Consider the following 14,028-nt stretch of genomic DNA (forward strand, 5'->3'; position numbering starts at 1 on the left):
TCTCTGGAACATTATATATTATCTTTCTGGTTCTTCTTGAAATTCTTTGAAGATGTGAAAACCGGTATGTGTTTATCTGTACACATTCATAAAGCATGGCTGTTGCTCTAGTGATGGACAGAAGGCACGACTGTCAAGAGACAGACTGACTTTCTTTCCAAAGGATTAAATCTTCATGTTCATGGAGGCAGATTTGGTCTTAGGTGCAGATGTTTAAAATCCCCTGACAATGCTTCCTACAGCTACCGTTTCCTATATGTGGTAATATCCTACGATGTGGGTTTGTTCTTTGAATTTTGTTTCAAGATTTACAAGAAAGTTTCGACTGCATGTAATATTTGGAGATGTTGTTTTTGGTTTTTTTTTTTTTTTCTTTTCTATCGATGTTTTCCGGGGCATAGACTCTCAGGCATTTTCCAATCCATCCCTCACAGCAGGGGCTGCAAATGAGATAAGTCTTCATCAGGAATAAAGGAAAGAAGACAGGTAAGGTAATAGAGGACCCCCTGATGTATTAATCCCCTGTGAATCTGAGATGACTGTTGTCATCAACCTGTATATATAAACTTTAGCTTTACAACAAAGTACACTCACATCAGTTTAAACCTTTGTACTTTCATTGTGTAAATATTTGCAATAAAGTGAGTTTTCAAAGTGATAAAGTTCTGTGATGTGTGTAACACTTTTAACAGATTCCCTTGTATAACTTAATAGAATACAGAAATGGTTTTCCTTCATGTATGTAATGAAGACAGTGTCTTTTCTAACAAGATATGTAGTAATATTGGCCTCTATAAAATTTAATATGTTCATACCTTGCCAAAACATCAACCACAATTACTTTTGAAATACTTCCTTTACTTACTCAGTGTTTTTTCTTAATATTGACTTTAAGATGCATTTAGTAAAATAAATATTGAGGAGGATGGAGGGAGGGAGGAGACTGAATGGGAGGGGAGGTAGAGAAGGGAGTGGGCTTTGGAGGAATTAGGTATAGGGAAAGCAGGGAAAAGAGAATTGAAGTCACAAGTGTGGGTTGCGCATCTCTAGGAAGTGCCAGAGATCTGAGAAAGGCGAGGCTCCAGGGTGTCTATTGGGGTGACTTTAGCAGTGGGGATACAGATCCTTAATTTGCCACTTCTGTAGCCAGGCATGACTCCCAGTGATGTGACAAAGACCAAAATCCACACACAAAACATTCAATCTAAAATCAACACAGCCTACAAGTCCTTCAGAGACAAAGATAGATAGAGCAGACATGGAAGGAACATCCAACCAATGGTTAGTGCAGATTGAGACCTACCCCACGGGCAAGCACCAATCTCTGAACTACTAAAGATACTCCTTTGTGCTTGCAGACAGAATCCTAGCATAACTGTCCTCTGAGTGACTCCACCCAACAGCTGAGAGAAACAAGTGTAAAGATTCAACACCAAACACTAACTGGAGCTTGGAGAGTCTTTTGAAAAAAAAAATTGTGAAGCATCGAGGCTCTGATGATATGAAGGACTCCACAGGAAGTCCAATAGAGTCAACTCACAGAGACTATTGGCGTATGTCAAAGACTGAAGCGCCAACAAGAGAGTGATCGTGGACTGAACCTGAGCCCCCAGGACATAGGTAGGAAATGTGTAGCTTTGTCTTCTTACGGGTTCCCCCGGCAATGGGTGATGGCATCCCATGAAGTTGGAGCACTGATTTTGGCATGTAAAGTGAGTAAATAAATAAATGAATTTTAAAGACACAGATGTCCCATCTACAGACAACATGTTTTGGGAAAACCCAATTCTAGTTGTTCAGTACCCACATGAAGACAAAGGCTGTGGAGTGCCTATGCCCTTTGAGGCCATAATCCTTTTCATTCTCTTCTTCCATCAGAGTCCCCTGGCTCCACCAGTGGTTTGGCTAGTGGATGTCTGCTTCTGTCTGAGTCAGCAGCTTAATGGAGTCTCCAAGAGGGAAGCCATGATAGACTCTTTTCTCCAAGCATAACAGATAATAGTGTCAGGAATCAGTGCTCATCCATGGGGTGGGTCTTAATCTGCACTAACCATTGGTTGATCATTCCTCACTCTCTGCTCTATGCACGGCCCTTTCATTTCTTGTGGTCAGAATAAATATTGGGTCAAAAGTTGGTGTCTCTCTCACTCCATTTGGTTTGCTCTCTGGCTACAGGAAATGGCTTCTTCAGGTCCATTTCACTGAGGCTGTGAGTCTCAGCTAAGGAAACACCCACTGATTAATGGGCATCTCTTACCCCAGCTCTCTGCCTCTTTCTGGATATGACCTCTACCTCCACACTCCTATCCATCTAGGCTGTTGTGTCTGGCCTCAGTAGCAGAGGATGTGATCACAGAGACTACATAGGCAAGGTGAGGAAATACCTGTGGGGTCCTCTCCTACTCAGAGGAGAAAGGACTGGGGGAAGGCTTGTGAGAGGGGTGAACTGGAGGGGGGCAGTGTGCAGCAGGTAAAGTGAATAAATAAACAAATAACTATGAATATAACTAAGTCTACATGAAGGTAAGAAGCAGGTGTGTGTGTGTGTGTGTGTGTGTGTGTGTGTGTGTGTGTGTGTGTATGTGTGTGGGTTGTAAGTAAGTAAGTAAATTTGAAGTAAAGATCAGGTGTGCATGCGTCTGTGTGTGTGAGTGTGTGTGTCTGTGTATATGTATGTGTTTCTGTGTGAAAATAATATATATGAAAATAAGCAGGTGGGTGTGTGTTTAATATTAAATTATCACATTTGAGAAAACAGTGATCTATGCAGAAGACAGGAAAGCTTAGGCACTATATTTACAAAAAAATGGTGTTTGCTGAAGATGAAGAAATGATTCGATGATCAATAGCATTATCTCCTCTTCCAGAGAACCCTGGGACGATCCCTAGCTCCCGAGTGACAGCTCACAAGTGGCTGTAATTTCAGCATCACAGAATCTCACACCCTCTTCAACCTCCTGGATACTAGGCATGCATGTGCTGCACACGTGAACAAGCACGTCAAACTCTTACATATGTTCAACAAAAAGTTTAAAAACGGAAGAGCAGTTCCTGTTTCGCATAATTTGTTTTTCGTGAATATTCATGGTGATGATCACAGTCAAACAAACACTGTATTTATCTATAGTGCAATCAAAGCCACTAAAATTTAATGATCACGAGTCACATAAAATCTATTTATTTAAAAAATTACAATAATAATTTGCAGTAATGAAATTAAAATTTTATCAATATACAAATTAATAAACATAAATATTCTCATATAGAGCTGAAAATAATACTTTCCACCTATGTGTTTGGCTTTTATAAATATTGCAGTTTGTGGTTAGTTTTTTCTTGGTTTTTGGAGGAGTTCATTTCCAGGTATTAGACCATAAACTGTATAAACTCATGCAGAATACACTACAGGAACTTAGGCTCTCTTGTGTTGAATCCAGGAAGGTTGCTATCTGTTTTCCTTCTTGTCTGATCAATTTTCTCTATGTATATTGCAAGGTTATATTTGTTCTTGGATTCTTCCACGTTTGTGAAGCTGACAGATGATAGATGATAAGTGGAGAATATTTAATTTTTGAAGATCATTTTTTGAAGCTATATCCTGATGTGTGCACTTACAATGTTGTAGATTTTCCAATGCGTGGCCAAATGAACAGCTATTCATGGACTAAACATGCCTTATAACTACTGTTCCTTTGTCTTTTTAAAGAAGAAGTCTAAAAGGGGTGGTGTTTAATATAAAGGACTCTGAGGGGGAAAACAGGAAGGAGGACAGCATTTGAGATATAAATAAATTAATAAAATAAATAAATACAAAATATAAAGCAGAAGTCAAACTATACAGGAATATCAAATTTAATTGATAGGAAACAGTATGGTTTTGTATCGTAACCTACTTCCTGGATTTAATTTAATTTAATCAATCTAATGACTAATACTCATAAATCAGAACGTTGACCAAATCATAATAGCAATGTTTCTAGAACTGTACACTTTCTATTCCCATATCCAATCCAGAAATCCAGTTGATATTTAGTTATTTCATATCTTATGACATTCTATTCTGTTATAATTCATTACAATTTTTATCTTCTGTGACAACACCTTTGAAGATAAATAATTACTTAGCTAGAATGTTTTTAAATTCTGATTTACTCAGTGTTTTTTCTCTTTTAGGTTGAGATTATATGTACTAGACACAGATACCAAAAAGTGTTTTTTGCTTAGCTTATCACAGTTAATCATTAGGAAAATGACTGTCATCTTAACAACACCCAATTATGGAGCAATGAAATTATTTTAAATTATTTTCCTTTTGTAGTTAAAATATTTTAATGTATTTTTCTTTTGTATTTCCTTTTAAAATAGTAGAAGTAATAGGAGAATTACTTAAAGCCTATGGAAAGACTTTGTGTCTCTTCAAAATTTTAGAATTTGTTTTCAGCATCTCAGTCATTTTTTTACCAACATTTTGACCTGAATGGTCCTTACTGCATGTAAGTAGACTCAGAACAATGAGTCCGAGAAGAATATAATAATTGTCTTTCTTTTGGGTGACTGATGCCTAAGACAATACTGTAGTTTTAGTGTCATGGTAATTTTTTTAATGTCTTTCATATTTTCAGCCCACTTAAATGGAATTTTATTTTTGTTTCATTATAGTCATAAAGACTCAAGATTCTAATTTTATGTTATTTTATTTTCTTGTTGAATAGCAACCAGAACCTAATGATCTGACACTAGCTGAGTTTTATATTTGTATTCTGTCACTTGTAAACCCACTTCAATTCCTGTATAATGTGTGCATGCATGATTTTGTGCGTGTGTGTGTGCTTGTGTGTTTGTACGTCTATTTGTACGTGTGTGTATGTGCATGTGTGTGTGTTTATCTGAAACTATGATATTAATGTTGAGAATCACCTGGCTGAAATTCTTTTCCACCGCCCTATTAGAAATCAAAAAGTGGAGGAAAGCCTACCCCTCTTCCAAAATCATAGGACCTAGGTGCCCAGAACTGAAGTATGAACTGTCCAAATGGTACACAAAGCAGAGGCTAACAATTCACTGTCCTGAGAACTACTTAGCAGTTCCAGTCCAATGCAATGAATTTACATGTACTGAGGAATATGGAATTGTAGAATAATGAGCTGAGATCATTTACAAACAATTTCTGGAAGATTTCCAAAGAGCTGTGAATGGATACAGAGAATTTTCAAGGCCCCTGAAACATAGCATGTAGTTTACAATTGTTTGCAATTAAGCATGGTGGTGAATAAAGAGAACACTCTAAAACAAAGTAATGTTTTTTTTTAAGTTTGTTTCAAGACAGCCAGAAAGAGCACAGTGGTTTTGTTTTCTTTCTTTCACAGACTTTGCACCTTTTTGAAAGTGTATTTTGGGATCCTTAAATACCTATTTATTATCAGAACTTTCTTCAGACCCAGAGTTCTTCTCAGTGCTGTTTTGACTTCTCGGTTCCTTAAGCTATAGATGATGAGGTTCAGCATGGATATCACTGTGGTATGGAAGATGACCTAGAATATATCAACTCCTTGTGGGTGGTAAGATTTGGGCTTCAAGTAGTTTTGTCCCAACCCTACAAGGCAACCTAATCCACATGAAACAATTGCCAAAGGGGCACATACCTCAAAACTCATTTGATTGCATAGTAAAGCTGGGCCATATACTGGTAAAAGACCATGGTTGCCAATAGGCAGCACTCAGTTGTACCAAAAAGTGTGAAGAAAAACATGTGTGGCACATCCCTCCTGAGACATTCCTCAGATCTCACTTACAAGGCTCTAAATATCTTGGGTATGACAGAGCCAGTGTAACCAATTAACAGGATACATAACTTCACCAAAAAGAAATACATGGGGGTGTGTAGAGATGGACTAGTGTAGATAGCAAAGGCTATGAGAGTAGAATGAGGGAGAACAGGAGGAAGCATTCTCCAGGAACCTCAAAGTTCTTGGCAATTGCAAAGTATTTGACAGACAAGACTTTTTCCTGCCACAAAGAGCAATTGACACAATTCACACTCATCTCCAGGAAGACAGCAGTAAGCCATTAGAAGGATTCTTGAAGATGAGAGATATTGATGTTTTAATACTTTTAGAAAATCAGTTACATCAGAGTCAAAGTCTTTCTCTGTAGACAAAAAATCAAAGCTTAGAAGTGATTTTTCTCACAGATTTTCATATCTAATACTTTCTCTCTTAACACCTGGGTATTTTCCAAAGTGTGCTAAGCATTGAGCCAAGTGTCCAAATATTTACAAAGATAGTGCAAGCTTGAATCCTGGCATTAGTGAACCTCAGGCAGAAGGTTTATCATGGGTCTGAGTCCAGTTTCACAAGCTGTATAAGCAATCATTCAAATTAAGGAAAAGAAAACCTTGAATGTATCTCAATTTTTTACCCATTCTTATCATTCACGAGTTATCAATGTTATGCTGAAAAACTGATCAACCCACACATTTTTATGTTTTCATGTTGCCATAGTTATAGTCTTTCCAACCACCCTGTGTGTGTGTTGGGCCCCGATTATTCTCTGATTGCTATTATGAATATTCAAACCCACACAATAAAGGTATCATTTCCTCACAACTCATTATTTTTGAAGATAAAGGAAAATAAAATAATCATTTGATAAATAAATTATTACTGGTTTTAATACATAGAATTAATGCAAGGCACATATCGATGTCTGCACAGTAACGAGGTCATCAGAGAAGCTTTTTAAGATGTGTAAAGTGAGCCATGAAAGTGAAGAAGGATCATCCACACAACACCATACCCCTCATGCCACAACCTTCAATATGAAAGCTTGTATTTGTAACTTAATAGTTCCTCTCTCTTTATAGAACATGTTTTCTTACCAGGAGTATCACTGCGTAGGCATTAAATTTCTGTTTTCTTAATATCGTTAATGATATTCTATCAACCAGACTATTGATTTAAATAAAGAAAACTAGAATAAAAGATGTATTATCTGGATATGTAGTCCAGGCTAACCTGAAATTCCTAATTTCTCTCCCTCATTCTCTTGAATGTCAGTATTCTAAGAGCAAGACATTGTGCCTGGCTTGATAGAATTTCCTTCCTATTCTTTCATCTGAACATCATAGAATTCCAACAAACTACCTGTATTTCTTTACACACAGTATCTTTACAGTTCATTCCTCTTTGTTCATTTTTGCATATGGCACCTGCTGTGTGCTTGCTTGGTTACTTACTTGGAAAACTGTTCACTTCCAGCACAGCCTTGTATGTGTTCAAATACCATCCTTCTCTTCTGTCTATAGTTACACTCTGTTTTTCACAATGTAACTGATAAGGTAGCTGTTAGCGCTGTGGTGGTGACTACTTTTCATCTTGTTCACATTGTAGCCTTATATGGAAACTGAGTATGGACTGCAAAGTTCTTATCATTATGTTTACCATCCTTAATAATCTCTGAGCTCTTGTGTAATGAGAAGCTCCAGTATTTAGCTTAGTTTGGTTCCTTGGGGATTCTGCCTTTCCCTTCCCATTATATCTTTTGAAGATATAATGTCCTCATATCCCTCAAATATTGGAATGTGGCAAACTCATTTTTCTCACACTCTGATAACTTTTCCCTTCAAATGAGATGGCCTCTCCTGTCTTGAGTAGTGAATATGTCTTTTCTGAAGTTTGGGTCTTTTGCCAAAAAATACTCCACTCTTTCCTGACAAGAGTATAGTAGGAGATATCACCAGCCTCTTAGGCTCTCTTTCTATTCACTTGATATCATGAAACGTCAGAGGTATGTGAGTAGATCAGCAAATGGATGATCAACAAATCAAATGTGGGTTTCAGTATTTTCAAATTATAAATAAATAAACATGTTACATATGTTCATAAATACCATATAAGAAACACAACCACATGCACACATACACAAACACACACACACACACACACACACACACACAGAGAGAAAAACACACACTTTTATGCCACATCCACATTTGTGCCTATATATTCATGCAGAGAGAGAGACACAGAGAAACACAATAGGGAAAGTGCACGTAGAGATTTTACATGAACTAAAATGTTAGTATAAATAACAATGAAGGATAACAATATTTGTTTACATCCTGCTTCACCATTTGGTCACTTATAAACAGGGCTAAGAAAAAAATGTATTCCCCATGAGTTTTCTTTTCTGTAAATACGTTAATTTCCCAAATCACTTAAGTTGATTGTGTGTGGAATGCTTGTCATCTACGTGCGTCATGAGCATGTGTGCACGTCTACCCACAAACATTTCAGATTTACATTTTATACACTCTGTTTTGGAGAATTTCTCACCATGTTACATAATTTTTGTTTCTATTCACTAATTGATAACTAGATAAATTTTATACTGGGGATAAGGAAAAACACAGCTCCCCAAAACAACAACAACAACAAAAAAAGAAAAACAATACATAGTTTTCTTATGGGGGCAGGGGAAATAGTCAGGTATAATAGCTTATTAGATCTATTAGATTAGATCTGCCCATTCATGCAAAGTTATGAAAATCTAAGTGTAGAGAACATAGAGTAGACTTAAAGCTCAGACAATTATGAAGCAGGAGTGCTCTTGTATATAACTGACAATTTAGTGGACTCTGCTCGTGTAGAAAAAATGCTTGAATCCATAGGATTTTATTGTGATGCATTTCACACTTATTTTGATGTACTGTAAGTATTTCTCCATATTAAATTAAAACAAACAAAAACAAATAAATAACCTTCCCACAGCCAACACAGAAATAGACTACATTTTTATTTGAAATATGTTTAAAGCAACTTCCTTTTCCTTAGTAGTTTCTGTATTTTTATTGGTAGCTTTCTAGAGAGTGAGGCCTTGCCACTCCCAGTAAAATTTTCAAAATATCAACTCAAGAACTAGCATGTTTTATTTACATTTGAATTTGTGCAATAAAAATGATTCATGAGAAATCTAGAGGCTGGGATTTTTACTGTGATCTTTGTTGCAGAGACTGTAATTAATTATTTACACAAAGCTTTGATTGTTGTTAGGTATGATACTGGCTTAAGTAAGTAAGGGACTGTTCATTCTCCCCCTTAACCACAGCTTCAATAGCCTTATATACATGTCTAAATTACCAGTACCATCCATGTTCATTGAACGGGACTTAAGCAAAATTAGAGTGCTGTTGGCTGTCACCAAGCTATTTATGCCACTGCCCTGCCCTTTTGGTTATCCTGCCATGTTGATCATTGTGTTTTCCAGGCTTGATGTGAACAATCACTTGAAGCTGGCAAGACTGATGATTGTAATTACAGGTTATACTAGAAATTCGACCTGTGCCTGGCACATCTTGCTTTATAAGAATAGTGACTTTCTGATAGGCAGGAGGATGTAAAAGTTAAATTTGGTCTTAACTAAAAAAAGTAAATTAACTTTTTCCTGCTACAGCATCTTTAATTAACTGAAGCAAAATAAAATCTATTTACTTAATGTTGGGGAAACATCATTTAACAGTATAATCCATCTCCTTTTAAGTTATAAAAAGTCACAGATAGTTGGAAGCTGTCATACTCTGTAAAATTGGCATCAGGATAGTGACAAGGAAATATTCTCTGTTTTATGCAAATGCATAATAATAATAAACAAAATTATGTACCAAGCTTCATGCTTTAGGTAACTAATTGCATGCATTCAATTGTATCTAAGATAATTTCATATTAGCTAGGTATCAAGTGCTTTATAATTATGATTAAATTATTAATTAAATATTAAAATAAGCATACAAGAGTTACCAAGTAGACAGGGAAAATACAATATATTAGAATAGTCAAAAATATTTATTAAAATCCAAATGATGAAAAAATTGTATATATAAAAGCAGCCTGGAGTTATATGTCACCTTAAAGTGTCATAGTGTGTTCCAGTGAGGTAGTTTAGCAGATAAAATTTCATGCCATAAAAAACCAAGAACCTAAATTTGATACCTACACATATATGTTTGAAAGACTTCTATATTCACCACATGACCATAACACATAATAGCTTACACAGAATATTAATAATGAGACTTATGAGAACAATAATAATAAGAAAAAGAAAAAACAAAACTCTAGGAACATTTTAAAGAAATAATGTATTGGCCTTAAAATAGGAAATTCAACACATTTTCTTTGTACATTTACTATTCAACTTTTACTTCATTCTATATGGAATAAAAATCCCATCAGATGGATTGTATAAAGAAAGAGAGGACTGCAAACTGTAAAATTAATATAGTCATTGCAGGGAAAGAAACAGAAACTATCCCAAGGTTCGATAAGTAAACATTTAGAGGATTTACTGCATAATATTAACATATTTAATCCAACACATCTTACGATGAAAAAGAAAAGAAAGCTGGAAAATATAATGCCTGAATGTAGTCATAGCACCTAAAATGTGGCAAGATGTCTCAAATTCAAAGATACCATGAAATACATGAGAACATTATAAATAGTTTGATTTTATTATGGAATAAGTATTGTAGTGTTAGCTTAGTAGTTAAGAGCACTTACTGCTCAAAGAGCAAACATGTTCAGTTTCCAACACCCAGGAAGCCACTTGCAACCAGCTGTAAATGCAGCTCCAGGGGATCTGACAGCTCCTGGTCTCCCCAGGTGCCTGTGTTCATATGCACAAATCTATACATAGACATTCACACATAACAGATAATTAAAATAAAAAGATTAATGAATGTATTTTCTGCCAAAATTATAAATAGTAAGCCTTCTACATATGCAAACACAATTGATGCAATGTAATAAGAAAGGAGACAATTCGCAAATAGTACTTAGCGTAAACTAAGGATTAATGCTAACACAGTTCAGTAAGCATACAATTCTAAACTTCACGAGTGAATTGCAATGTGGATGTTAAAAAGAAACTAGCATTTTAATTTTTGAGTAAACTATTTTATAAATTATATTATTTATTTACATTATTTCCATTGTACACTCTCCTGGTCCCTTCCCACAGTTCCTCATCCCATTCCACCTCTTCCTTCCCTGACTCCAAGAGGATATTCCCCAGATCCTACCAGGCACCATAATCCCTGTCGACTCAAGTCACTCAAGGGTTAGGCCAGACCAGCCAGTCCTCTGCTATACATGTGTCAGGAACTCAAGTCACTTTGTGTATCCTTCCTGGTTGGTGGCACAGTGTCTGGGAAATCTCAGCGGTCAAGATTAGTTGAGACTGCTGGTCTTCCTACAGAGGTTGCCCTCTCCTTCAACTTCCTCAATCCTTCACCTAATTAAAGAACTGACAGAGACTGATAACTTTTTAAAATATATGTCCTATTTAATTTTTAATGGTATAGTATGGGTTTTAATATAAAATAGATGGAAATTTAGCAGTATTTATACAAGTATTGCATTAATTAACAGCCTTGACATCATTCCAACAACGTGTTTTGTAATTTGTACAAAATATAATGTAAATAATAACCATTGAGAACAGTGCCTGAGTCAGTGTCCATGCTGATTTTCTGTAGTAAACTTTAGTTAATGAAAATGAAAATTATCTGAATGCCACCATTAGGTTATTATTTAAGCAAATGAGTATACTACCATTTATTAAATGCATGATGTTCCATGAAGAAATTCCCCATGAACATGTATTCAATATATATTTTTAAATGAAAAACAAATGACAGAATTATGTAATCAAACTTCATAAACATAAGATTTACACATATTCTATAATTTTGTTAATGTAGAGTAAACCTACCTCAACAGCAGGGGAGGAAGTAGACAGAACACTGGGAGTTCTAGGTCAATTTGAACTACACACTGAGACATAATTTTAAAAACAAATATATCAGATTTGAAAGAATGTCTGTCAAAGTGTTCTTAGTGGTTACATTTGGAAGTTTTAAGAAAGCAAGTTATTCTTTGACAACACCATACATGCACAACACATGTATGGAAGCCCTCTAAACTCCCAATCTCCTATGTGCCCCAACCAACATACCTTTTTAGAACAAATCCCCATAGCACGTGCATGTCTTTTATCTTTTTTTGCTTCATGACTCCCTGGATATAACCTGAGCCTCTTCTGTGAGCATGGGCATGAAGCTATGCACGTAAGAACCGGTAAGACACCCCTGGCTACATCATTTTCTATTCTCCAGCACTGCGCTTAGTTCTTTAAATAGGCAGGATCAATATTATATAGAGTCTATTCTGATAGATGTAACTATTATTTGTTACTGAGTGCCACAACTGTATCATGCTCAGAGGACAGATCCTCACTGATCTCCTTACCTATTAATTAGCCCTTGAAAGAAGCCAAGCCCTGCATATCACCTTATCTCTAAACTGGAAGTTATCTCCAATGGGTAATCATTTGAATATGAAAACTTAGTTTTCTCCAAGGGAATCTAACTGGGTACATGAACTAATTTTAAACGTAGACTTCATATAAAGCACTAACGGAACTGAACATCATCTTTGGAGGATCCTTGTCTCATAATGGGTTAGGACTTTTTCTTCAAAATGTCTTTTTCCTTTTGTTACTTGTTTATTTATCTATTAATTGTTACTCTGTATGTTTTGTGTGTATATTTTTTCCTGGTTTTATGTTTCCATGGAATTCCTGAGTGTGTGAATGGAAGTCTGGGTCTCTGTGTCTGTATCTGATATTTTACCATGTATTGGCTCTTTTCTATCTGCTTGTTTTGTTCTACTCCAGTTCATTAACTTTTATTTTATTTTTATCCCTTAAATAACTGTTTGTTTTCTAGTGAGTGTCAGAACAATGTAGATACAGATGACAGGAGAGGAATAGAAGAAAGGGGGTAATAGAGGGAAGGGAAATCATAATTCAAATATATTGCAACAGAAAGTCTAATTTTAAGAAAAGAATTTTAAAAACATACTTTTTAGTGCCTGTCTGCCCCCGTTTCTCAAAGTCTTAACTAGTTTCATATCAAAAGTTAATGAAAATATTTTAAACCCTTTCCAAATCACAGAAATTGATTTTATTAGAGCCGATCTGGAACTGCAACTATGGGAGTGAAGCTTCTATAGAGTTGCCATAATGCAGTAGGTGAGTCTTTAAATATTTTCAGAGACATTAATCCACTGAGGTTCAGTGGGAGTTTCACATGATGGATGTTACAAATTATGAATTGGAAGATATATATTTTTGATACTTCAGTTTTCATGAAACATTTCAATATTAAATTAAAAGTTGTATGGGATACAATCATGGAATATGTATGTTCCTTTGAAATTTTCAAAATTAACCCAAATAATACTAAAATATCATTAATAAATCAGAACATATTGTATCCTAAGCCCATATCAACATGACAATTAAGAAATAGAAGTAGATGCGTATTAGTGGATAAAAGCTGTTTCTGGAGAGGCACTATAGTATTTCTGGGACAATTTCACTTTGTTGGTAGATGGGTTAAATCAAAGTCTGATAATGAAAGTCTTGCTGTAAAAGTCCATTCTCTCACTAAGGGACTCTCAAACCCTTTTGTATAGAGCGCTAGCAGTTCAATCAATCATCTGAAGCAAATTTGGCAATGTCTTTATAACATTATAATTAATTTATAACATTATAATTACTTATAACATTATTATTACTAGTGTTCATCAACATCTATTCTTCAAGCAGAATACTTCTCATTTCATTCTTCAGTGTAACAAAATTCTAAATTCAATTTCATTTAAATTAGATGATGTTGGTGATGATGGCGTTGATAATGGTGTTCGGGGGACTGGGGGTGGTAGTGGTGGTGGTGGTGGAGGTGATTATGAAGATGACGTTGAAGAGGTCAAGAAAGAACTTTTTGGACAGAAAACAAAGCCCTAACTATTTTCGATGTTTTTCGTATCTTTAGTGTGTATAAGATCGACAGTGAAAAATAATCTATTGTAAGTGCTATCTTGGAAAGGAAGAGGTTTAATCTCATCAATAGTCCACAAACCAGAAGAGAAAGCAAATTTTGACAAGAGAAATTTATATGTATTCTCA

Source organism: Rattus norvegicus (genome assembly GCF_036323735.1).
Source record: "Rattus norvegicus strain BN/NHsdMcwi chromosome Y unlocalized genomic scaffold, GRCr8 chrY_unlocalized_13, whole genome shotgun sequence".
Taxonomy (NCBI): domain Eukaryota; kingdom Metazoa; phylum Chordata; class Mammalia; order Rodentia; family Muridae; genus Rattus; species Rattus norvegicus.